This window comes from Cebidichthys violaceus, unplaced genomic scaffold, assembly GCF_023349555.1.
Source record: "Cebidichthys violaceus isolate CVI_PGR_0920_01 unplaced genomic scaffold, fCebVio1.0.p SCAF_26, whole genome shotgun sequence".
In the NCBI taxonomy this organism is placed as follows: domain Eukaryota; kingdom Metazoa; phylum Chordata; class Actinopteri; order Perciformes; family Stichaeidae; genus Cebidichthys; species Cebidichthys violaceus.
In genome coordinates, this window is record NW_027176439.1 from 4,104,615 (window position 1) to 4,132,133 (window position 27,519).

The window sequence follows — 27,519 nt, forward strand, 5'->3', positions numbered from 1 at the left end:
GCTGTCCCGGCTGAAAATTTGGAATTCTTTCAATCTATAGAGGCAGCTTGCCCTTCCTTTTTTTGATGTACACTCTAATAATGCATGCAGAGACCGCCCACGCTCCCACGCTGTAACAGCGTGTAACTTGTGTGCTACTTGTGTCAGGGAAGATGTGGGATGTAGGGATGAGCGGTGTGGGAGGCCATCGCCCTCGCCGTCCACAGCACGCCGTGCGCGTGAATCTCAGTTTCTGCAGCGGCGCATGTCCCCCCCCCCTCCCCGCCCCCGTGTCAGCACATCGGATCGTCTTTAAATTCACACCACATACTCCGTGAGCTTCAGTTAGGTTCTCCGCTCCCGAGAGGCGCTTCTGAGGAGACCACCGCAGGATGTGCTGGAATCATCCAGCTCTTTCGACCCTGTTTAAAGCCTTTAGGTCTTTTTTTTTTTTTTTTTTTTCTTAGAGAGGAATTGAACTTTTGTTGATGAAGGTCAGTGATTATGCAACGTCGAGAAATACTGATGTATGATCAGCGATTCTGTGATCAGAAATGAGGCGCATCATTCCAACGTAATGCAGTAAAACCTGTAATTAGAGTGAGTTTATGTTCACCAACCAGATAAAATGTACATGAATGGCCTCTGATGTACAGCCTCCTTATAATAATTCTTAAAAAAAAACATTCTGACATAAAGGGGCACAGGGACCTGGCTCAACACAACACCCACCATTCACACATTCACGGTAGAACAGGTGTTAAAATAAAGGACTATTATAAACAGCTGTGTGGTGTTTGGGTTTCTGATAAGTCTTCAAATGCATGGAGGTATTTCTCAAATTAAACTTCCTGAATTGTGCTTTTTGCCAAATTAGCAAATGCAAATGTATTTCAAATCTCTTGACGTTAACTACAGCCGCCGGCATTCCAGCCGATGTTGGATAGCGAACCGTAGAGAGCTTTCAGGAGGTAGAAGGTGGAAAATATGGCGGACCACGTTCAGATGACATCGTAAACCCCCTACGCCTCCAGGACACCCTCGACTAGTTCGTATGTGAATATTTCAGCATTATCGAATGTGTTTTATGTATTCTTTTTTAAAGCCAAAACTGGATCATTTATCCATGTTTGGTCAAAATCAGAGCAGTTAGGTGTCAGATATTACCTCTGGCAAATATCACGCGCGACAAAACCCTCAGCTTTTATTGTGCGGATGACAAACAGAGACGTAAGAGGGATACAATAAGTTTATTGTTCAATCACTCTTGGCGATCCTGTCTGTAAATCTATCCCACTATAATCCAATAGTCAGCATAGCATCTTGAAATAATGTGCTTTACAGCCCACTGGTTCAGTCAAACGCTCTCCCTCTCCCCGGGGGAATTGATTATATTCAAAGTTAAACAGCAGGGTAAAGTGTACAGCCAATAATCGCAGCATGCACAACCTTTCTCACCTTTCTGCCTCTCGCGGATGCTCTGCCACGGCCATAAAGAAGTCAGTAAAACAACTGCCAGTCTCCGTGGCCTCCTGCCGGGGACGGTTCTTGGGGTTGACTCTCTCTCTCTCTCTCGCCTCTAGTGGGCATGGCTAATTTATCTCCACGGGCAAGCCTGAGAAATGAATACCAACTCTGAGAGACTTGAGGATGAGCGAGGAGCCGCTAGAAGACAGAAGAGTGAAAGACAGAAGCAAGACACGCACATAGGAAAAGAAAATGACTTGGCAGTCACCCAGGTGGATCATTACCTTCTGCTCCACAAATGTGATGTAGTGGAGAAGGTGAAAACTGATAGTTTGGAAATGAGAGGAGCGCGCTGGACTGATACTTAATCATTACCGCCACTGCACCATGGCAGATAGCGGCTCCGGGGCGTCAAGGTGTTCTCCCCCGATGTTCACTGGAACAGATCGACAAGCTTGTTCTCCGCCTCCAAAAAGGAGGAGTGTGGCACGAAGCGATTAAAAAAAAAAAAAACACACACTGCCCACTTTGTAACTGTCCGCTAAGCGCCTCGTCGGCCCGGGCAGAGAAAAGGTTTGTTCTGTTTCTCAGCGTGATTTATCGGCGCTGCGGCGGGAAATGCAACACGTTTGGACGTCTTCACTGCCGTATTTCTGCTCCGCTAAATTTAGGCTAAAATCCTAACGACTCATTGGTTGCGTGTTTACTCGCCGTGGAGGCACGGTAACGACGGACGTGCGTTTGGACGGTCTAATGAGGCCCGTAACACGCGGCGGATGTGTCACAAAGACAAGGAAAGTAGTGGAATTAGCCTGGATGTGCTGCTGTTCTGTAGAGTTTACACACAACGACACGGTTTCTGATGTTTTAAGCATGCTCAATATGCCCGGCTACCAGCGACATGAATACCAACGCAAGGTCCAGAGCCTTCAAAGGCTTTGAGTTTTGATACGTCATTGGTTCTGAATATCTGCACAGAATATAGATGTGGACGATAGTGTGACTAAATTGTGATAAGAGTATTTTATAGAGACAAATGAAATCAATTTAGATTCTGTACTTTTTTAGAGGAAAACAAGTCCTTTGTGTATAATTGATGGCTGTGCGTAATGTTTGGTTTTGATGACATGGTTAAATGGAATCAAATATAGAGTAATAAGTTGTGGTTCGGTGATGAGAAAGGTGATATTAGTGATCTTTTAGGAGCAGAAACGGAAGACATAATTTCAACATCTCCTCCTTCCAGTAAAAACCGAGCTACCTTTGGAATCCGGGAAGTTTCACTCACAAAGCCGCTTTTCTGTAATTAGATGTTTTTTGGATTGAGCATTCTTGGATTACCTTCCTGAGAAAAGATGTCAATGATAAAATGAGAGTAGACACCAGCACTGGTCCCAGTGTGGAGAAACGGATACCGCTGAACTGCACCATAATGGGTTTCTCAGAGAGGGTCTTACCCTTTGGAGCAAGCTTGGCTCAATGTGAATAATAGTCAAATATCAGCTTTAGACTCACTCATCCTGCTGCACACTCTGAAACTCGACCTCAGGTCAATGGAGGGATCACGGCCATTAAAAAAAGCAAAAACAAAATGTGACTTCTGAGCAATGGTTCATGTCATTATTTCATCCTAAAGCATATTTTCGCGACTGAAATTGAAATACAACTTGTAACATTCAAACGTCGTTTATGTGTTTGCCATTCAAGGAAGAAAGACATTTTACAAACATGCTCCCACTGATGTGCCACTCACTGAGAACGGGCTGTTTTTGCTGTTGGTGTTGTGCGTGCGCTATCCATCATGTCTGACAGGTGCAGTGGTTTCGCACTTTAGAACAGTAAAAGAACATTCCTGAAGTTATGACATTTCATGGCATTTCAAAAATTGCACTTAAAATACTCACGATCAGTCACGCCATTTACTGATTTGTCATGTTGGAAAATGGTACGTGGACTTGCATTTATATCGCACCTTCGTGGTCTTTCCGACCGCTCGACTGAATTTGCCCGATTCACGCAAACACACACACACACGGCGAGGGAGCAATTTTGGGGTTCAGGATCTTGCCCAAGGACCCTTCAACAAAAGGGATCAAACTGCCAATCCTCCCGATCAGTGGAGGACCCGCTCAGCCTCCTGCACCACAGCTGCCCCATTTTCAGAGCAGAATATTTACGGTATTTTCACACGATGTGATCCATGAATATAATCTGCAGGTCTGTAAGCGCCGTGTGTACCTAAGTCTATAAGCTGCGCCAGCTTTTGTCGAGTTCATACCGATTATTTAACATGTGCACACAATGTGCAAGTTGATGCGGGACATTCTTCAGTCTTACCTTATGTAATGTAGCAAATGGTAAAACATGACGCTGAGAAACAGACTGATGATAATTACCAGTGAAAATAATCATCAGATCTTCAAACATCATCAGCACACAGTGTCAACAATGTTACATAGTTATCTTTGAATTCACCTAATGTCTAAAGATAGAAATTCTCTCATTTTCATGGAGGAAAAAAAAAAAAAAAAAAAAAAGAGTGAAGAACTTACATCATCACCGTGTTCGCTGAGGTGCTGACGCAAGCTGTGTCACACTGTATCTTAAAGGGTTAAACAGCTGTGCAGAGCACAGGGCACCTTTTTTCTTCCATTCCACATCAAAGCTGCCCCGAGTCACTGTGCAGCGCGATGCAGATAACTGAGAGCCATATGTTACACATTGCAGCAGAGCGTCCTGATGGGCTGTTTTCCTGAGACCTTGGCCTTTGATGCTCAGAGAGGACGCCGCCTATCCATTTCTGTGCAAATTCCTTTCATCCAACCCTAATCGATGGGATTTCTCTAATGATGACAAGAATGATGACTTAAAGTGCACAGAGGCTGGATTAATGGACGCATGGGCACCCTCACAAACACTGATCAATACAATACAGACACTTCAGAAAATGACTTTCGCTAGCTGGGATGTTATCTTTTTTTTTTTTTTGCTTCCTATTTTACTTGGCTTTCGTTATCTGTTTAAGTGATTCTTTTATGTTTGACCGGAAACTGGCGCAAAGAACAATATCGTTCTCCTCAGAGCGACTTCGGCCGACAGTCAGCTAAAATGTTATTGCGGACAGTTTGTGAAGCTCAGTACGCGGCAGCTGGAGAAATGGCAGGATTTCAAAAAGCGAAAGCACAACGATGACACAGGTTTGTACAATCTGCCAGCACGTTAGTGTTGCAGGAGAAGAAAAGGGCACTTTGGATACACTCGCCCACTGTATTTCCACTGCACTCGGGGCCATTTCGATTTGTCTAAACGCTGTTTGAAAATAAAAACGACACAAGGATATCTGAGTTGGTGCTGAACCACAGGCCATCCAGGTGAGCCGTGATTGTGACGTCTCCATTAGGTTGTCGTGCAGAAATGGGAAAATGACAAACTGACATCTCCTGCGAATGAATTGAAATGAATACTTGTGTGTGATGTGTCCCATGTAGATTTGTCATTCGAAACGTTGAACAATGCACGCCATCTTGTTGTGGTCACAAAAACATCTTCTGGGAACCTGGAGGACAACATGAACTTGTGTGGAAATTTTATTTTACAAAAAAAAAAAAGTGAAAATGGACCAGAAGGTAAAATCATTTTAGAAGCATATTTCTCCCTCTGTGATCTGCAAGTTCCCTTTCAATGTTCAAAGTTGGATATCCATCATCAGCACAAAAAAAAAATGACGCTGAAATTGTTGTTGGCCCCGAAGTATTCTGCATAAATGGCTGAATAAACTGTAGGGATTGAATACAAAATGCAAGCAAGGTCAGGCAAGATGACTTTTTTTGTATCGCACCGTTTAACCACCGAGGCAATTTAAAATGTGTCGTACAAGATGAAGAAATGCATTAGAACATTTAAAAAGGCATTCAAAAAGGAAAATTAAATACATTTATATAGAATGTTCATCAACAACCTATTTTAATGAAACTAACTGAAGATATTAAACATGCAATGTAGTTAAAAAAATAAAAACTTTACCAAAATCTCTGTTTTATATTTGTCACCTTGCACCATCTATTCTCTTCTTCACTCTGTCTGTGTCTCAAACACACACACACACACACACACACACACACACACACACACACACACACACACAGTTGTGTTTTCATTACTTTTGGGGACATTACATTGAGTTATTTCATTTCCTGGAGATTTTATATATACACTCATAACGATAAAGGCTACCAGCCTGATCCTAACCTTTTAACCTTTAACCAAGTCTTCACTCCAAAATGTGATGATCTACTTTATGGGGATGTGTTATTTGTCCCCATGAGGAAGATGAGTTATTGTTTTCACTTGACTACATCGACTGAAATATTAAATATAATCCGATGAAAAAGGACATTTGACAAAAAAAAAATAGCTGACAAAATTAAGAGAAAACATTTTGACTTATTGTAATAAATAAAAGTTGACTGAAATGTAACTTTTCATAAACTAAAACGGAGTAAAACATTCTGTTTTGTCTAAAATCTAAAATAGCTGACCAAATCAACATTGTATTGAACCCAAACCCTTTGCCCGTTTTCATATGCTGTCATTATATGCTGCCATGAGTATTATGTGTCACTCCAAACTATAATGGATGGATGGTTGGAAGTTTACCTCTATCTTAATTTGACTTTACATTACATTACAGTCATTTAGCAGACGCTTTTATCCAAAGCGACTTACAATTCACACATTTCTACACCGTAGGCACAGCTGCGGGAGCAATGCTGGGGTTGAGTGTCTCGCTCAAGGACACATTGACATGAGACTATCAGAGCCGGAGCCGGGGATCCTCTGATTGACTGAGCCACAGTCACCCCCTGCTACTTCTGTGACCTTTGTCAAAGCACACTTGATAATTGTTTTGAAGATCTAGTTTGGATTGATGATGCCACGATGAAGCAACACCAAAAAAGTAATAAGCACACGCACACACTCAGCATCCCGAAGTTTCAAATGTATAAAAATCAATTTGATGCACTGCGCCGGCACTCTCACCCAATACCCTGGGTCAGCCAAAAGTATAGTCTTCTTCTTTTCTAAATAACAGAACCAATATTATGGTACAGAACTGGAATTATTCACATGCATGGAAAGGACACTAAAATGGAGATATGAAAAAGCCCTTTGGTCTCATTTTCTTCAGTGAATAATGTTTCACGACTGCCACAAAAAATGGCTTAGTGCAGCTGTTCACTACCCTTTGGAGTCAAGCAATTAATATTGCAGGCAACTGCTTTGAGTATAGGAAACCGGTTTTTTTTTGTAAGCACGGCTGATTTAATAGTCAGATTAGACACAGCAGGACTGAATAAACACCTGCAGCCAGGAAGAAAAAAACAACAAGTCTCCCTGAGACTGACAGCTGACAGAGTCAACCACAGACCATTTCCTCACATCACTGACAGTTGGTTTGAAAAAGACATGGAAACAAACCCCAGGTAATAGTTTATTTACCTGGTATTCATGTCAACGCCTGGACTGACAAAATCCAATATAAAGCAAACATATAAAGTGACTTTGTGTCTGATAGTCCTGTGGGGAGGGACAGCCCACTACTGGGTGGCAGAGCATTAGAGTTTATTTTAAAAAATCCGACTTGGGGAAAGAGAACACAATGCTTTTGTGACTCTGAATACACATTTACCCAGCGTCTCTTTAAAGTCGGCATGCGCCACTATGCTACAGTATAGTTCAGAGTAAAGTCATCTTGTGCCTCCTGACAGTAGCAATATTGCTTTTCCGACTTAATTTAAGCAGAATGGCACTGAAACAAAAAAAATCAGTAATTATTTGACTCATTGTAAGACTATGGATGCAGATCACTGTATACTCAGTTATCCATGCCACAATTCTGTTCCCCATTTCACCCAGTTATAATTGAATATGACTTTGTGCAGCAAATGTGATTTTAAGATGTAATAAAACTGAGTATCAACTTAGAAATCCAGAGCGTGAAGTTTTTCTCATCCCCCGAAATGAAGTTAAATTGGCTCAATTAATCTCCACGGTCACGCATGCATGAAGACATCTGATGAGGTGCATGAAGGTACTGAGAGATAAGATTGACAGATAAGATGGATGGATATGAGGCCCCCTAATGAAACAGATGTGCACTTTAATTGGTTCAGTGATATTTGTCAGGCATTTTGAGAGTATGGCAGGTTAAAAAATTAGATTTTTAAACCAACATTGCTTTTTTTTTTTTAGACTCCATTTTTATCAGAGTGAAGTGGTGCAGCACGGCAAAGTGTGAGCAATACGTGGTGGTGCGTTCAACTACCGCAGCATTGCAGTTTTTTGAAGACTGATTATTACACCCGGGGAAAGTTGATCACGCCACAATGCTGTGAAATAGAGAATATTATGAGTCATCAAAGTTGTAATAGCTTATCACGGGGTTTTCAATGGAGTACAGTTAAATGCAAGTTCAGCAACATGACATGAGGGTGGATAACGATTAATGGAATGTGTCATTTACATGGCTTAGGGTGGGTTCACACTTAAAGGTCCGGTTCCTGAATCGAACCAATACGAGAATCACTCTGGAACTCAGGTTTTAACATACTGCAGCAAAAATACCCTCACGGACAGCCCTGTGGTAGATAAAGCATGATTAAGTGTCCTCATATTTGCACCTTTGGTAGATAAAACATGATGGAGTGCCCTCTAGGATGCCCTTCCAGTGGAGAAAATGATTGTTGTTTAAATTTTCCAACTGCTCAGGTTTGCCTTTTCCAAGGCAAAACTCAAACGGCCCAGAAATTGCAAACAAAAGTGGGCAGGCTAGCAAGCAAGCTAGCCTAGCTTGCTTATTCCTCCATATTTTCAAGCCACACTGGTTGAAAAGTTGGCACTATTCTGGGGATAGCAATGTGCTTTTCTACGCTGTGATACGAAGGAATAAGTTGTTAAACTTTACTCTTTCTGCTTAGCTAGGCTATATAGTTAATTTGCTAATTCCACCGTGCTTTCATGTTACACTGGTTACAAAAAAAAGAGTCTGAACAGTGGGCTGTTGGCAAGCGGCAGCTCTGGGTCTAAATGGTCCATCCGTCACTTCCCACCGCAAGCAGACTCCAGAGCTGCTGACCGCTCGCCTACTTCCTAAATAGTCTCCTAGCAGAGGGGCGTGAGGCGGTCTGATGAATTGTAAATTGTCAAATTCATTGGTAGCAAGTGTGCAAATAGGCTACGACTTCACCAGACACAGAAACGGGAAAAGCAAATGTTTTTTTCAACCAATAACACGACACATAAATGGTGTCACTTCCTGTGATTGGACCACCCCTTTAAGGCGGACTACAGAGCGGTTGTTTGGTCCAGACTAGAGATTGAGTCCGTCATTTGCAGCAACCCAAACAAACCACTCCAAGGAAGTCAACGCTCCAGGGTTTGGTTCAGTTGGACTAGCCAACGAGGCTGCTGTGAACACACCCGTAGAAGGTTTAAGCACATTTTTCTTAGTAAAAAGCAAGAATAGCCAAACAGATTAATACTTTGTTATAAATACAAAAGTAGCCATGAACGTGGTTCTAAACAACAATTAAGGTATTGTAAAATATAAAAAAATGCATATGACTTCATCCACAACTGGAAGAAGTCCAATGGATACACACTATTTCTCTGTAGACAGCTATAGTAGGCTAATCAAGATCAATAATAGACATTGTGCAATAGTAGTGTATGTGTATATAGATTAAATTCCAAGTCATATTTTGCCTTTAATAATTACAACATTGTACTATATGCAAGGTTATGTTTTAGAGAGATTGTAAGTAGTTGTATGCTCTATCTTTGTAACTGATGTTTGCAAAGGTGACTTTAGGCCACAGGTGCAAACTATAAGACTCTCCTCATTCTAGTCAAATAGGCGTGGGCTCTGATGTTCCTGCAGATTTGTTTGCATGCCGGATATATTTTGGGCTGACCAGAGATATGAGGTTAGAGCGCCAGCTTAGCGCTTCACAGCAGCAGAGATAAATCTAAAAAAGAAAATTACTTGGGTGTTTTTTTTTTTTCTTTTACTCACCGGGGCACACTGCCCAAATGTCATTGGTATATGAGGGATGAGGACTCAAAACGGCAACATAGTGACGTATAGTGAATACAAAGTGCTGCCATTGTTCGGTCCAAGTAAAACTTTCCATTTAACCATTTAATAGTGCGTTGAAGCACGATACATCATCTTTGCTAAAACTTCATGAAGGCTATCGTGATAGCTTACACGTTTTAGTAAAAAGTTTTCTAAATAGCATTCCTCAAGAAATGCTCTGAAACACTGCAAGATACATTTAATCATCTATTGTTACTGTAATCACCCAATTACCAAAATATGTATTGTATGAAGAAACATCAGCAAAACTACTAACTCGAGCTCATCAAAAATTATAATTTGAAGTCTTTTTCACAAGAAAAAAAGGAATTAATAACGTTGTATCCAAACTAACTGGAGCATTAGAAACCTGTTCGCCATTCGCATTAATCGGCTTTCCATCTTGCAAGAAGTTCCAGCATGCAGGTAATATGGCCCCAGGTGGAGATAGAGAGTACCTGACTGTACCATTCAAATCTTTTGGACATTTATTGCCCATTTTATGGCACAACTTTACTGCAAAATATGAAAAGTTGTTGCATGGCATCACAGCGAGGATTAAAAAATGCCATCATGCAGTCAAAGGAGACTTAACCTTAAGGCATGGATATAAAATCCTGTTGACATTTTTGCAGCCAGTATCATATGGAAGGGAAACCTGAGCGTGTATCTCTGGAGATCTGTCTTGCATGCTGTTTGTCTACTGAAGGCAGCACCAAAAAGTGTGACAGAAAGGCAGCGTTGTAAATAAATAATTGGCTTGTCCCCGACATACACAGTACAGTCAGTACAGCAGAGTGGAATAGTTTGTGGAGCATGCTGGGAGTTCAGCCTCTGTATATAGCACTAAAGAATAGCTTAGGTATGAAGGTTACACAATGTGGTGAATATGGGGCGATAAAAGATTTATGGGTTACTGTTTCTTAGAAAACAATAGTGGTTCGAGCCAAAAAAAAAAAAAAACCGATGGGATATCTGTGTTCCGACAGTCCACTGCTGTTCCGATGCAATGTACAAGTAGGAAGATCACAAAGTTTCAACCATCAACACGCGTGGTGGTGTGTGAGTGCAGTTCTCTTCCACCCTTTTCCGTTGTTGTTTGCACGAAACCACACCTGTCTGTCATCTACCTGTTTTTGTTTCCATGTCCCCTCTGCGAGATTGCAGTCACCTTGTCTTCGTGTTAGATTCTCTTTGTCTCCTCTGGGAATTGATATCACGTTTCTGTTCTTGCTCAGCATTCCTCCACATCGAGCTTCAACATGAGTCTATCTCTACTGATGATGAACATGGAGAGGGAGAGGGAGAGGGAGAGGGAGGAAGAGAGAGAGAATAACAGACATAAGGATCTGCAGAAAATTCACCTTAGAGAATCTGTTGAGAGAGAAAAAAAATCCCCACGCCCCCGAGCTGCTTATACAGACATTTTATAGAGCGACACATTTTCACAGAAAAGTCCAAATCAAGCAAAAGTTAAAACATTGACGCATGCAGACTAAAATAGAGTAGATAATTGATTATTGATCCTGGGGAACATTATGATCCATCTGAACTCTGAGCTACATCAGCTCTCACACAGGGGAAAATTACAGAGACCCAACGTACTTCAAGAATACTGTTGTTACAGTACATTAACTGTATCCTTTGAAAGGTCAAAATGTGCAGTTTGACCATGCAGTCCATATGCGGATGTCTGAACAGTAGCCAGTTGGACTTTTGCCAATATGGGCAGAGCAAAAAAAAAATTAGAGTCACACACAATTTAGTATAATTTAACGTGATCACAAGAAACGTCCATGTTCTTATATGATTCCATAGGTTTCATCATCGACTATATTCAGCGATGCATTTATATAGGGAGTCATTTCAATAACAAACTGCAGTTTATAACATTAATTTGTATATTGATACTGTATTGATTTTCCTGTCTTGACCTGCCATTATAAATTCACTCGGGTCGAAGGCTTTGACTTTGCAAATTAGCCCACCAGTCATTGTCACACTCTTGGATCTAGAGCAACATGTCACAATAGTTTAAAGGGGCAATATAGGACATTCAGAGCACATCTATAATTCAGAATCTGAGCTGGGATTGCCTGCAAACGGATTTCAACATGGAAGCGGCTAGGAGTAAGCGGTGCTAACAGCGCTAACAACAGCAACAATGCTGACTCAGCTAACAGGCTTTGCGCTTCTGCGAAAACACTTTCCTGCAAACCGTAACACAGGGGTATTCAATTCAAATTCCAAAAGGTCCAGATTGAGAAAATCTCCTCTTGCAAAGGTCCGGAACATTACAATAATATCTAACTTGCGCTATTTAGTGCCATACATATTCAAGAAGTCTAGTAGTAGTAACGTCTCTGTGTAGTCAACAACTGTTAAATCAAATAAAGAAAGTACACATCAATTATATTTTAACAATTTTCAAATTGAACTGGATGGATTATAAATAATACATAGAAATACATGAATAAATGTTCTTCTCATTTCATGTAAAATAAGGGCTGGATTAAAAAATAACTGAAAACTTTCAAAAAATGTGCATCTTAAAAAGGAAATGGTGCATAGCTACGAAATCATTTCACCTCAGGTTGATAGCAGAGCACCTCAAGGTGTCACTCAGAGAGAACCAGAACATTCTGATGTAGCATTTCAAAATTAAAGCCCTTCAAAAATTGCATGCATGAGCTAACTTCAAATCACATTCATGAGACAATTTCTCTATTTTCAAATGGGATTTTAGAGGAAATGGTGCATAGTTACGATATAAAGCCCTTCAAAATCACATTCATGAAACAATTTGTGATTTGACGTTAGCTCATGCATGCGATTTTCCTCGAAAATCCTCACTGGAGGAAGTCATGGTGTAACTGTCCCTCCCCATATGGGCTTGAGGTCGCCATAACAAAATTTGCTCAACACTTGTGCCCATTCACTGCCTACTTGTTTACCACTGTGATCGAAGCGAGTCATAATTGAGTAACTCATTAACAACGCTTGGACCTTGTTATCTCTAATTTTGCAGCACTCTTCCTGCATCTCCTTGTTTCTAATAACTTCGTTGCGTTCGTGTTGTTCCGCTGCTTGGCCGAGCAACATTGGGAAACATTGGGAGTCTTGGGACGGAGCGCCAACGGACAGCTTGCGATGGTTTCTCTCTTGCATGCGGCTTGAATAATTGATGCCTTGATTGCCTGGGTATTCACGGACACAAAAAAGCTTTTCCTATTGTCTGTCTGACACACTCCTCGAATCTTAAATTGTCTTCCCCAGTGACACAATGCACAGGGAAGCAAGTTATGTGGTACGCAGACAGTACAGTACAGACAGTGTCCTTCATCGTCTGGTTTCCTCAAGCTGCTGTTATTAGACACCATAATGTGACAACTATATTCTCTTCATTCTGTGCGACTTGAGACGGTATTGCTTCTCATCACCAATCTAAAACGACTCAACCTTGACTGCACCCCTACAGTATAGCCTATGTATGTTTATTTAATCACAATATCAGTTGTGCTACTGTCTCTCTTTTCCCCACTCAGTACACTCTATACACTTAACTGCCACTTGGGAGGAAATGTTTAGCTCTACTTAAGATGCATGTCATAAACTATACACCTTATCTGTGGTGACCTTGCAGAATCTCAAGCTTCATGGAAGCATTAACTGGCTGCGTTCTCCTCTGCTGCTCTATAGTTATTTATTCATGTTCGCACTCCGCTGGTGTATAAATCCCATAATTAAACGGGATTTGTGTACAATGAGCAGCAATGTGCTGGAGGCTCTTAATGGAGAGAATTAGGGGGAGAAGAGTGCCATCCTGCATGAGGCCCCTCTCTACAGCACACACACACACACACACACACACACACACACACACACACACAGAGAGAGAGACAGCTCATGCTTTATGTGAACAACAGCTTTGGCGCGATAACAATCTCGCCACTCGTGGCGTGGCGTGATGGGTCCGGAATTGTCTCGGTGAGACACGAGCGTGAGAGGCCTCATTGACTGACCATTAAACAATTAAAGTGTCAGGCCTCTGTTCTTAAAGGCCAATTACCGAGCCTTACATTACATAGTCCATTGACATGTAATGGCTAGCCTTTTCAAGGTCCGTCGCGGTTCAGATGATTCATTTTGACACCATAAGCGCTGCTGACGTGAAAACTCTGTGACCTAATGTATTTAGCTGTGAGTCAGAAATTAAAAAAAAAAAAAGTATTCCATGTGGTTTGGATGGTTGTTTCTTCTCACTGATGGACACTACAACATCTCCAGACACGATTTCTGAGCTCTCTTTTTCTCCCTGCGGGAATTATTGAAGCTGGTTTTCAATTAATTTTTTGAATTTTTAATACATTTCTACTCCTTGCTGAAAATAGTGGGACATTGTAGCGGCGCTTCGCCCAATCCCAACAATAAACAGTATTAAATGCAGGGCTGGAAACGTAATTAGAAGTGAAGCTAAAAATCCATATTTAAGACATTCACGATCTTTTGATTTAAACCGTTTTTGGTGAAGAACACATCAAGTGAGAGATCCGTGATTTGATAAAGCTCGTACCATGTTTGGGCCATGTTGCATGTGTGGTAATGCGTTTGTCTACATTTGACCAGTTATCTATATAAACATGAACATGTTTCATTCAAAGGGGACAAATCATGTTCATTTTCAGGTTCATACTTATCATCGGATTTTGGATTTTGAGTAGAACATGTTTATATGCTATCATTTTCTGATTTTCTGATTTAATTTTCTGAATTTTCTGAAACACTCTTAAGTCTCTTTAGGCTCCCCCCTCCTGAAAAAGCCCAGTCTGCTCTGATTGGCTTGAGAGAAAATTTTGTTTAGGAGGTGTTCAGATTGGGGGGCGGTATATTCTGCCGATCCTGCATGTGACATAGGAAGGTTGAACCAAATCACAATGGCTTGTTGAATCACATGTTTTCAGGCAGCCCACAATGAACTGTCTTTCTTGTCTTATTTTACAGTTTGTGGGGTTGTTAGGTCCTCCAGATACTCTGAAAAAGGGAGTTCTTCATGATGGTGTCCCGTTGAATTTATTAAGAAACCAATTAGCATCATTGACAGCTTCTCTTACTGGGCTCCACACAGCACAGTGTATTTAAATGGTACAATCCACCGCAACGACTGACTGTTGCTGGTAAATAGAAAGCTAACCCGGCTTAGAAAAAAAATTCTAAAGCGACATAATCAACCAGACGCACTAGTCGCCTCCCCCAGCATGATATCATCAGCATTTCATTTCTGTTTTAGAGAGACTACCATAGTTGGAAACTGTTGGAGCAAAGAAGCAGTATTAGCTTTTGTATTTAAATGACCCAGACAAAATGACTTTGGCCCATCCAAAATTGAAATCCTGGCGCTGTGCCTGTGGTAGCATATAAACAGCAAAGCTGTCTTTTAAATCAATAATCCTAAAAATTAAATAGTCAGGTGATGTAGCTATGCAAGGCCATACTGTCAAATTTTTTTAAAAAGATTATTCCAGACATGTTGTTGCAATCAAGTCTCAAGTCAATTCTTCAGAGAACCGAGTTTCCAGTGAGTCAATTGTCAAAGTGGTCCACAGCTATGGGAAGACACCATGCAGGGATGTCAAACAACCCGCGAGCTTTGTGACAGCATTCTGGGAAATGCAGAAAATCACTAAGTATAGTATATGAAGCAGACTGAAGAAAAGTATGCATAACAAGGAGGGTTATTACAATATTCCAGCACGAAACAACTCCTGCTTTGCTTTAAACGCCGAGGGTCGATGTTTGCGAGAGCATCGGAGATTGGAAGCCTCGCTTAAATGAAAAGGAGATCTCAGGTGTGTTTTCAGGCTAAAGAAAAAAACAAAAAACGGATGAAAGTTGTAAAGGTGTCTTTGCATGATCTTGCTGTATAAACAGTCTGCTGCAGACACCCGATCAGCATTTCCAGAGATAGGTAGACAGAGATGTGACCGCACACGGGGAGGTGGTACCCATCTGGGAAGGAAAAGAGGGAGGAAAAAAAAAGTGTGTCTTTGCCCATCAAGTCTTGTTTTGGCCTGGGGGCAACGGTGCCACTGTGACTCTCAAGTCAGCCAGTCAAGGCTAGAAAACCAGGCACACAAACAGAAAACTGGTATACAGAGAGAGAGAGGGGGGTGGGGAGGACATGTGGGAGACGGGAAGAGAGGAGAGACTTCATCCCAGGATGAGTCACATCTCCTCCTCACAGTGTCTGCTGTACGAAGGCTGCGGGGAATAGCAGAGCTGGTGAGATGGGAGTTTCCCTGAGCTTGCTGCATGGCTGAGGGCAGATGTAGAAAAATACACACAGACAGGCAAGCACGCGGGCACAAATCCAAACGGACGATTCCAGATGTGTGCACATTTTGACAAATATGCCCACGGATGCTCAGATTGCGTCCTCGCAGTCGGCGCACATTTAACACGGCACTCAAATATCAATTTAAAACACCTTTGAAATGTTTTGATGGGATTATGCTGTCGAGAGCAAGTTTCTAGAGGTTGAGGATGGAAGCGAAACAACACACTTCTTCTTCTTCTTCTTCTTCTTCTTCTGTGCTCTTTTGGCGCCCCTTCCCTTCTGGTGCCCACTATATTCCCCAAGATGAGTTGCACAGCAGAAGGTCTTTCTTGGCAACCTGGGCTATATTATTTTCAGCGTCGCGACCAAACTATACAGCAACTAATTTCTAAACTCAGAGCGGACGTCTTTGGCATCAACAATTACCAAGTTGATGCTAAACGAAGTAACAGTCAGGAAGCCCAAGTTAGCCAAATTGGCATCCGCAAGCTTTCTGGGCAGTTTCCAAAGCTCACCGGCTCACACGCGCTCTACTCAACGTTATCTGGAAACCAGGTAGCCGATTGGCTAATAATTCTGCATCTTCCTTTTAATTTCCACAAATGCCAGGCAGCGTGTATGACCCCTTTAACGGAACCCCATCACATGTTGATGAGGGCGACCTGTATTGGACTTTGCTTTTGAGAGTACCAAATCAAAAGTAAAGTTGGGCATGCGGTTACGCCTCAGTAATCTAACATCTACGTTCTTATTTAACGCGTTTCGCAGGCGTATTGCACATCCGTGGATCGCTCTGCACAGTGCTGTGTGCGTCCGCTTGCTTAAACGGCCGAGCGCGGAGTGATTCTGTTTGGGGTAAAAACAGTTCTGCTGGGAGTTGCGCGCACCGCAGATAGCTGAGATGCCTGGCTGCATGAGAGAGGGATGCTTGTGTGTGTGGTTAGACTAATGAGGCTCTGCATAGAGGATCGCCGTTGAGTGACAGAGATGTTTTACACAAGCAGGATGGACGGTCAACTGGGAGGAAACATTCGTCTTACCGCCGAGCCGCTGTCACAGACACACAGGCGGAGGGCATATGTCACACACACACACACACACACACACACACACACACACACACACACACACACACACACACACACACACATACACACACACACAGTGTGAGTGGAAGACACACAGTTCTACACTATCATCTTGAGAGCCTGAAAGCAAACCGACCACTGTTCAGCGGTTGGTTAAGTGTTAAGAGGGGTTTTAGCCTAAATGGTGGTCTCTCCTGCATTATCAATTGGGCTTGAACTACTTTAAAGAGTGTGTAACTGGCTGGGTTGATGCAACACGGGTCGTACATACAGTAAGGAGCTTGGATCCTCATTCCCGTTGACAATAAAAACATTTAACTAACCAAGGTAATGGTTGAAATCTGAGAATGCAGCAACGCCACTAAATACAAGTCCAGATAAACAGAAAATTCTAACCATGAAGCATGGAATCTCTCTGTGTGTGTGTGTGTGTGTGTGTGTGTGTGTGTGTGTGTGTGTGTGTGTGTGTGTGTTTGTTGTTTGTATGTCTGCTCTGGAGAAGATAAATGGACCACTATTTCCTCCAGCTAGATGCTAACGTTGTCAGCTGTTCAGTGTCAAGCAGGTAACAAAGTGGGTTTTTAACTGAAAGCTGCTGCCTTCTGTGGCTGAAAACAAGGTTGATGAGAGCTCCAGTGTTAAAAAAAAAAAAAAAAAAAAGAGCTGAGAAGTATCTGTGTGTGTATGTTTGTCACTACGAATGACCCCCCCTTTTCTCATTTCATCCATTGTTAATATGGAATCTGGCAAAACTAGTCCAGCCGTTTGATTTGTCTTGTTTTCTTCTGTCTTCATCCGCTGTCCTCCATGTGTTTATCTATTTCCTCATTTCCCTTGCTTTGTTTTTTTTTCCATCTTTGATTCCCTGCCTCTCTCCACGTCACCGCTACATCCTCACTCCACTCACCTCTCTCTCTCCACCCATGTCTGTCTCTCCTCCTCTCCAGAGGCCAGATGAGGTGAACAGGACTCCTCTTCTTTCAGCCCAAGACGGCTCCTTATCCACCAAGGGCATAGTTGTGTGTGAATAATGTCGTAACTGAGGAGTAAATATCTCTCTATGACAAGTTGTTTGGATTGGTGCTCATGAGCAATCTGATGCTTTATGTATGATGTCCCAGACTGCCTGGCCGCTAGCCTTGCTGGAGAAAGGTTGCCCTGTGAGTGCCCCTGAAACACTGAGAAGTAAAAGGGCCTTTTAGGGCAGGCGCAGGAATGCAACGCTGCTCCAAAATGTCACTTTGAGTTGTGCTGATGAAGTGCCTCAACGAGGTAACGGATCTGATATCCTGCAGACGTCCGTTTAGGCACGTGGATCAATTTTGGGGTTTAAATTACTGGCGGATTAAAAGGCAGGAGATCGGTATCATGTTAATCCTGCAAAATGACATGCTCCAAAATAACCTAAGGTCAAACTACACGCCGAGCCCAACTTGAGATTAGCTTCAATTAGTGTCACGCACTGACCTTGCAGGGTCAGTTGTTTGGGAGCTCATCAGGATTATTAAAATCAGCCTCTTGGTTTATCCCCGGTGATTCTTCCCGTCATAATCCCTGCATTGTTTGTCTTGACACGGTGCAGGGTCCGTATGTATTCATCATTCCATTCAGCGGGCCTCCTATATTTATCTAACACTAAACCAATCGCACCGATCAGCGGAGGTAATCAACAGTGAAATCGCATCACTTACCCCGCTGGAATATGGATAAGCGTTCATCCATAAAACTATTTGGCAAAGCGGTTTCAGTTAAGGGCATCTGAGAGGGCACCGCGCGACAAGTTCCTCATATCCTTTCTCAATCTCCCATTGTCATAAACATTCAAACACGGGGTTCGGTTTATAGGAGTTCTGTTTAATGGGAGCCATCCGCCGCTGTAGCCCGTTGAGCCTTTATGAAACAGAATGCATTTAAGGTGTTAGTGGCCGCCACCAGCCACGGCACTTAATTCCTTCCTCGGGGTGCAGTCTATTGCCAGCTTAAGTTTCAGCGAGCTGTGCAGGAAAACACACAAACAGAAAAACCTTTGGTTAGCGTACATTTGTGGGTCCACATAATGTGGGATTCCTTACTTGGACCCAGACGATGTGATTCCTGCAAGAGTTTGACTCGGGGTGCAGCAACGCCGTCCACTCTGCTCACATTCGTCACAAAATGAGCCACTTCTATGACTTAAAGACACAAACGGAAGTATAGTTCACCAGGAACAAAACCTTGATACGAGGAGTACACTTTAAATTCCCCAAATAATCCACCAACAGGGTGAATAAATCACAAGATCAAGCTTCTACTTCTTCTTCAGTCTTTCTTACATCAACTTTTCTCTTTTATGTCTGAATTCAAAGCTTTGCAAGAACACCCACGTAATGTCTGATTCCTAATGTCACCGTCCGCCCTCATGAATAGACGTTCACATCCTGCATTCTCAACAGTAAATCTAAGCTTTGGGATCTTTGGTGTCGTTTTCTATTGATCGCCAATCAAATCCTCCTTTAGGGATAGAATTCACTACTGTCTAGCTGCTCCCAGACTCGCAAAGCATTTGTATTATTGTTCAATTATATAAGATTTGTTTGACATCAGTACGAGGCAACTTGTGTCTTCAATGAGGAATAAATATTGGTAAAACTATAAAATCAAAGTTGCTGTATTTAATATTATATAGAGCAATGTCTACCTAAGCAGAGATAGAAGCCATTCTCCCTTTGCGTGTCGTGTAATCCGAGCTTCGGCATTGTTTCTTTACATATCAGGGCCGGCATTGCGTGCTTTTGGAGCATGTAAGCGGGCTGGGTGACCGTGGCTAAGTGGAGAGCAAGGCCGCCTTTCAATCAGAGCTCTGCTAGTCTCATGTCAATGTGTCCTTGAGCAAGACACTTAACCCCAAAATTGCTCCCGTAACTGCGTCTACGTGTGTGTCGATAATGAATTGTAAGTCGCTTTGGATAAAAGCATCTGCTAAATGACCGTTTAATATGTAACGCTCCACTGGCTAGCTCACGACCGCCGCTCGTACAGATAATAACGCCGCTCTGACCCTCGGCGGTGTCACATAAGCGTATCACCCACCCTCTGTTACCCCCTCAGGTAAACACTTTTTAGCTCCGGAAACACGTCGTTTTCACTGTTTTTGCTTTTAGCGCCGTTAGCTGCAAGCCGCCGGCTCAGCCGTCGCCATGTTGAGATCCGTGTGGAGGCAATAGATACATATGCTCCCAATCTAGCACCTATTTAAAGAAGAATGTATTGTTTCATTTGGTAGTTAATGCAGCGAGTGGATGGAGGTTCAACATTTCAGATCACATGTTGTTATGGGGAAATCAAGAATGTTTTTTTTCTGCGCAAAACACAATTTCTTTTCTACTTAGGTGTTCTCAACCTCATCCCTTTAAGAGAACCTCTATGTATATGTCACATGCTGCCCAAGCTAATGATTCATATCATATTGACTGCACTAATTGCTAACAAATTGTTAAAGGAGGCTGCTTCTACTTTCTCAAATACAGAAATCACTGAAGTGAAACCTTTTAAAGATTTCAGCTTAGTGGTCGATAACACAAGAACTCTTAAAAACTCCCAAACCTTCCGGTCAAAACTGTTTTCCGTTCAAGGTCTAGTTAAAGAGGGAGGAAGGGTTACAGATGGTAATCACCTTAGTAGTGTAGCCTGTCTCCGACCCTCCATCTAATATGCAACGTTGATGACTCATAATATATTATTGATGCTCCATCCCGGCTGATCTTGAAAGGCTGGTCCGACCATAACTATCCATCTCATGGATATTTTAGAACATTTTCTACCAGAATATGACCACTGCACTTCCAGAGGTGCATGATGGACAAATGGATAAAGTGCATCTATACTGTTATCCTGGCACTGTTAGTTTGCAGATTACAAATTGAGGCCTGTATGAAATGTGTAACCCATTTGATAACAGAAGAGAACCAAAAACGTCTCAATGTTGCAAATAACAATAAATACAAGGACTTGATAACAATGACTCTGGTCTTGCGTAAGAATTGAAGTGCCTACACCATGCATGTTACCTGCTGCCAACAAAAGCTCAATGACCCCAGCACCACTCGCAACATACAATGAATAATTCCTCACCTAGAGCAATGTTGTTCACACATTAATATTACATGATATACACAGAATGGTTTGGAGCTCAAAAATACAGCATGTGCTGATTAAAACCATTCATATATTATTCAGAATTGTCATCTTTTAAAGAATATTCTCAACTAAAATATAAAAAATAATATCTTGCTGTGATTTTTATTTATTTTTTCGACCCTGAACCCTTTTAAAATGGAAAAGATGCCAAAAGACTTATATTATTTGGATCTTTTTTTTCTTTTCTTTTCATACATAATACATCAATTCCATAGATTTTTTTGAATAATTAAGCTTGTCACCTAATTCAGACTTCATTTCTCCTTTATCACTTTTTAAAAAAATCTAAATCCAACTAGATTTCACAGAAATACCTGAACCAACCACAACCTCTTAACAGCGCTATACGTAGAACAAATGTCACGTTTCGGTAACCAAATTACTTTGTTAGGGGTTGAAAAATATAGATCATAGCTTTGGTTAAAAGTACTATGTTTTGTCACAACCTCCTACTTAACCTACATAATTCAAAAGAACTCTACGTTTGGTTCCACACGGCACACGAATACCATTCTCCACCCGTGGAGTTCGATCCAAAATGTACTTCCATTGAACCTGGGAATGTGTGTATCCACCGCGAGAAAGGATCCTAATTGACTTTCCATTGGCATTGTTTCCGTGGTGCCATCACAGGATTTGAACAGGTGCCACCACCATGTAATGTGTGAAGAGGTCATCTAATTCTGTGAGATCAGTCTTCTTGATCTCTTTATATTTCTCAGATTTCCTTATTGGATGGCCTGTTTCCATTCAAATAACAATAAAAACAAATCCCCTTTTTCTTCCAGCTTGCCTGTTACCAGTTTGGGTAATTTCTCATCGTGTCTGCACAACACCCAAGCTGTGTGCCGTCAAAGCTTGCCTTCAACATGTCTTGTAAATATCTAATGTCAAAAGTGGCTTTTGAAATGCAAAACCCTTGTCTTGCTTCTGGCAAGATAATTGTGAACATTTGTTTTAACGCAGCCTCGGCTGTTTGAGTGTGCCACACTAAAATACTTGATGGCTGCAAATCACTCGTAATCCCATTGAAGCACATTACGGTTCTCGTGGATCTGAAATAGATTTCAGACGCTAGACGTGCTGCTGGGAATACTCTCACTGTTCCTCTCTGCATATGGATTTTCCAACAACGCTGGAGTTTAGAGCATTGAGATCTAACCACCAGACGCAGTGTATTCAAAAAATAATCAGGTCAGGGGATGCTGATAGGCCCCCAATCCTTAAACTTTCATTACACCAAAACATTTGATGAGCACCCATTCTTCTCTGTGGCTTTGATCTATTTCATTGTGATGCGAGATGCGCTGACTAGCCTTTTGTTTCACCACCAGACCCCGTGTGTCCTTGTGCTGTTGATTCGTTGCATAGAAAGTAACTCGTGTTACAGCGCATGATGCTGAAAAGAAGTCAGATGTCTGGAGGCTGCATCAGAGTTTGTGTCTCACCACAGAAATGATATAAAAAACCTTCGCTAAAGCTGCAGCCACGTGAAGGTTTTAGACTAAGTCGACGCGGCGCACTGGCTCTCCCATCGATGGCAGCCGAAGCTTCCAGACAGATGATCGAGGGCAGCACATTTAAGACGTGAGGGATTCTTTTTTTTTTTTTTTTTCCAAGAGGGAAAACTGCAGCAGCCAGCCAATGGTTTATTTCTATATTGTCATTTTCTACAAATGTGAATATACATTCGAGGTAAAAATCGATCGTTACAGCTGTAAGTATGGACATTGAATGTAGAGTATACAAAGCAATTCTGCTCACATGAAGCTACAATAGAACTCTTCAATAAAAACGGAAAATGACTGTAAATATTTGGTAAATCAAACAGGATCAGTGTGATTCATGGCCATGGTGTTTTGTGGAGCTGCACATCTAAAACAGTCCGTGAATGTACGCATTTGTTAATCCTTCAAAGCTGCATGGAGACCCTGAAGAATAAGATACTGTACCATCGCCGCATCTTTCTCCCTTTAGTGTTGTCCTTTGTTTGTTGCATGGATAACCCTCGATCTGTCATTTAGGTGCAGCCGCAGCCCGGACACTAAGCCAGGGCACAAGACTCACTTTTTTTTTCTTTTTTTTTTTTTTTGCTCAAATTTGTTTTGGTTCTGTGGGCAAAATCCAATAAAAGAGGATTCAGTCATGAAAGCGAGGGAGTTTATTTCACCCAATTGAATGCTAAAACGCCTCTTCACTTGTACAATTGAGATTTTTCACTCTCAAGTAAGGCATGCCAGAAGGCCCAACAATAATGAGCTTTGGGAAAACGGGGAGGGAAATATTTGATTTCCTCCTATTAAACTTGGCTTATTGATAATTTAACCATTTCATGACACCAATCTAAGATCCGCACCGCATCCTGTATTCTCACTCTGAAAAGCTTCCGAGGCAAACTTCCATCAACCATCAGTCAATCCCGTTCTGCCATTTACCGCCACTGTCTCCATAACATCCCCCTCTTATCAACTTCCTTGTCTGCTCACTGACACAGACATTTCCTGTTCTTACCTTTAACAGGCTACTGTAGTCATCTGCCTTATTTATTATACATTACACAAACAAAGGGACTGTTGTGCAATCCATCAAAGTAGTACGCTCCTCTACTTTATCAAATTTCCCTTCAACATCATCCCTTAAAGAAGCCGTTTACCTTTGCCACGTAACTCATCTGTGTCAAAAGAGTTCCTAAAGGAGTGATGGCACTTGTTTTTTTTCTTCTTCCTCTCACTGTCTAGACCTGATTAAATCTAATTCCAACCCCCTTCTGTGATACATCATTGCTCATCTTTTGCGACTGATGTTGACCTCTTTTTTTTTTTTTTTTTAAACCACAAGATCTAATCATGTTATAATTTTTCTGCGGCACAACTTGGCTAGCTCTGTTTTTAATGACGGCCCCTGCCTGTTTCATTGCGCATAATAGATTTGATAAGGTTCCTAGAGCCACCCTTTTGGCTCCGACCATCACGGTGCTCATCAGGATAATTTATGGGCAGCGGTGAAAGATTCCTTAAACTGCTGCAGTCGACCTTTGAGGACTACAGATGTGTTTCAGCGCCGCTCCTTGAGTGCAGACACACTCATAAAGCAGTGTCACCACATCTTGGTTCCTGATTAATCTCTGTGTATAAAAGACCTATTATGCCTGCGCCGTATCCTGACCCGAGCTCTCCATTGACCTTGTAGTTGATTATGTGTCGCATGCTCCAAAGCCTGCAAAAGGAAGGGTGAGTAATTGCATGGGGTTAGTGTTATTAATCTTGCATAACATTAGGTCTTTATTAATCAGATATTTACATTGTTTACCCTGAATATAGCCATGTATCCGCACAATTTGCCGTTTAAATTATGAGGCTGTTGCATTCAGAACCCATTATCTGGCTTAATGGTCTCGATTGCTCTCCAGTTTCCCTTTTATGCTAAATCACAGCCTTGTTGTGCAAGGAGCGTGTGTCCATATAGCGTTTTTTTTCCCCTCTGGCAGAAAAGCGTATCTTAAAACGTCATCAAAAAAGTACTCCTGCTGCGCACAGGTTTTATTTCTTTGACAACGATATTTTGACAACGCATCACCACCATAACCACCGTCGTACGAAAGACTAGCATCGTCCGGTTGCTTTTGATTTTCTATTGGGGCTTGGTTTGATGTTGATGATTGAGCGGTGCCGCTTTAGGTGGCCCCATGCTTTCTTGCTAGATTTAATCGAGGTCCCACATTTCTGTCTGCTAAGTATGAGCTAAAAGCCAGACGCTGGGTAATATAGCTTAGCATGAAGATTGTAAAAAAGGGGGGGAACAACTACCATGGCTCTGTCCAAAGCTAAAAATTCAAAACAATCCCTCAAAAAAAAATAGAAAGTTGTTGTTTTGCTGACAGGCGGATTTTGTTGCCTTCGAGACAAAGCTGGGCTAGCTGTTCCTGGCATTTGCAGTCGCTAAGATAAGTAAATCAACCCGAGTCAGTAGTTCATATCTAGCTGACAGAAAATCAGATCTTCTCAACTAAATCTCAGCAGAAAGCGAGAAATCTAATTATAGACTATCCCATTGACATTCTGTTTCAAGGGCAACAGCTTTGCTGGACGTTTATTTCCTGTCAGAAACTGCATTAACAAACATTGCAACAGGAAATACAAAAGGGGCACATTTAGAATGTTTACGTTCCCAAATTTGAAAACGTCTTTTCCATTTTACGTAGAGTTTTTCTTTTGCTAAATCTCGGGGAAAGGGTGCGTCTCAAAAAAAAAGATATCAGAAGATCCAATCTTGCAATAACTCTCATTGCCCTCTTGAAAACCAAAGGGTCTCATAAATGATTATGTTCCCCCGCAGTCCTGCTGTAATTGCTTCTTCAAAAACCTACATTGGCTGAGACAGGACAGCCTATATGGACACTGCAACCCACTTTACTGGGCCCTCGTGACATAAGTCTCAAACTGACAGTGGCTGTTGTTTCAGGGTTCCTGCTTGGAGACTTGGTATTGATTTCCTCCCTGCGCTCCTTCCACAAGTAATATACAGCTTTAATCTAATTGGCGTGCAGGAACTTTGGGGGAGTGATGTCTACTGAGACATGTGTTATGTATTATTGCTACCTTCATACTCTGATTCGCACTGACCTGGTGTCAGCTGTCTATACTGCTGACAAAGCACCTTTGATCACAGGGGAATAATGTCACAGGGAAGCTCTGTAAAGTAAAAAAAGAGAAATAAGAAGAGAAAAAAAAGATATGAAAGCATTATTGGATCATTCAAATACGGTTTTGAAGTTGGATTTGCACCCACAGCTCTGTTTTATATGTAAAGTGTGTTATATTTTGAGCAGGCATAAGGATTGCTATATTGAATATGGCTTACCATGAAACATATTTTACAAATGAAACCACTTCAGTAAGATATAAGCTTAGTTCTGTACAAGCTGTTTGCATGTTGGTGCAGAACAAAACACTCTGTAAAATTCAACATACCCTGCAGATGGAGCAAGTTTTGAAGATGAAAAAAGTCCTCCGGTGCCCGACAGCCTTTTTACGGTGCTTCATACCGATCCACAGACAAAAAGCTTTTGAAACGTGTTTCACCAGTATACTTGCGATTTGTGAGAGCCAAACACATAGAACAATGAATACATATTTGACACTCTGACGGAGAGCTGACCATAGAAACAAGCCGTCTTTATTGTGTATTCAGCCCTGGGACCAGACAAATTGCATCAAATGCCAGGTTCACCCAGGGGCCACTGTCTGCCAGACAGATATTCTTCATCCAAGGGCAGTGCGACAGCAACAAGGTCCTGCTTGGATATTTACATCTTCTTAGCCGTGTTTTTTGTTTTGTTTTTTAAACTATATAAATATGGCTCCTTTTAAAAGGGCAGCATAACTTCCTATGGGGTGCGATGCCAGACAAGTTCAGTGCACATTTCCCCTTAGAATAGAGGCATCATCATGTAGCCGCCTCCCAAAGGCATTAGTAAAAAAGTCAACTTTGATAAAAGGCAAACATCACCCAGATTTACTCGGGCCTTGCCTCCAGACACCTTCAGCGGGTATCCGTACCATTTTCAATCTCACGCTCTTGTACCCCTTGAATCCGGAGTGTGTTCCTCAATGTGAGAGGTAGACCTATCGAGAGATGCTGAGATTACCATTCTGTGTGGCTTTAATGCACTTCACAATGCAGCCAAGCCTGCAATCATCTCCAAGAGAAACATTGGATTTGCTTTAGAGTAACGCTTCTTTAAGAGCCCATTGAAGCTCTCTTCAATTGCCTTAAGATGTTCGCCTCAATCAGACCATGATCTGGGGGGGGGGTTTTCCCCCCCGCTTTACCAACGTCTGTGAGTCAGCTTCTCACCGTCCGTTCGGCCATGTGCTTGATTGTAGCAGCGGCTTGTCTGGCTATGAAACGTTATCACTAGGCCCAGGTCTTCATCAGACCGAACGAGGCCGGGAAGATCAATGCACTTGTACTGGATCGCTTTTCCCTTCCGTTTGCATAATGGGTTGATAGGTGGTTTTTGAAAGAGCTCTTCAGCCTGTGCGGGTGTGTGTTGCGAGAGCGACAGTGTGTGGGCTAAGGAGGGGCGCCGCATGCATGGGTGTTTGCATTCATGTGAGGAACCCCAGCACCTGAAATCAATACCGTAGAAACTCAAGTCCAGTGATCTGTATGGCACGAGCACCACCGCATTCAAATCCTCATTAGAGTTTGTTTGGCCACATAAATTAAAAGATTTGAATCCAAATTTGCTTCTTGCGTTTTGATCACATCCTAATACTCATTAAGTCGTCCAAGCGGTGGCCCTCTTTTAGGCAATTAAAACGCAGACTAATCCT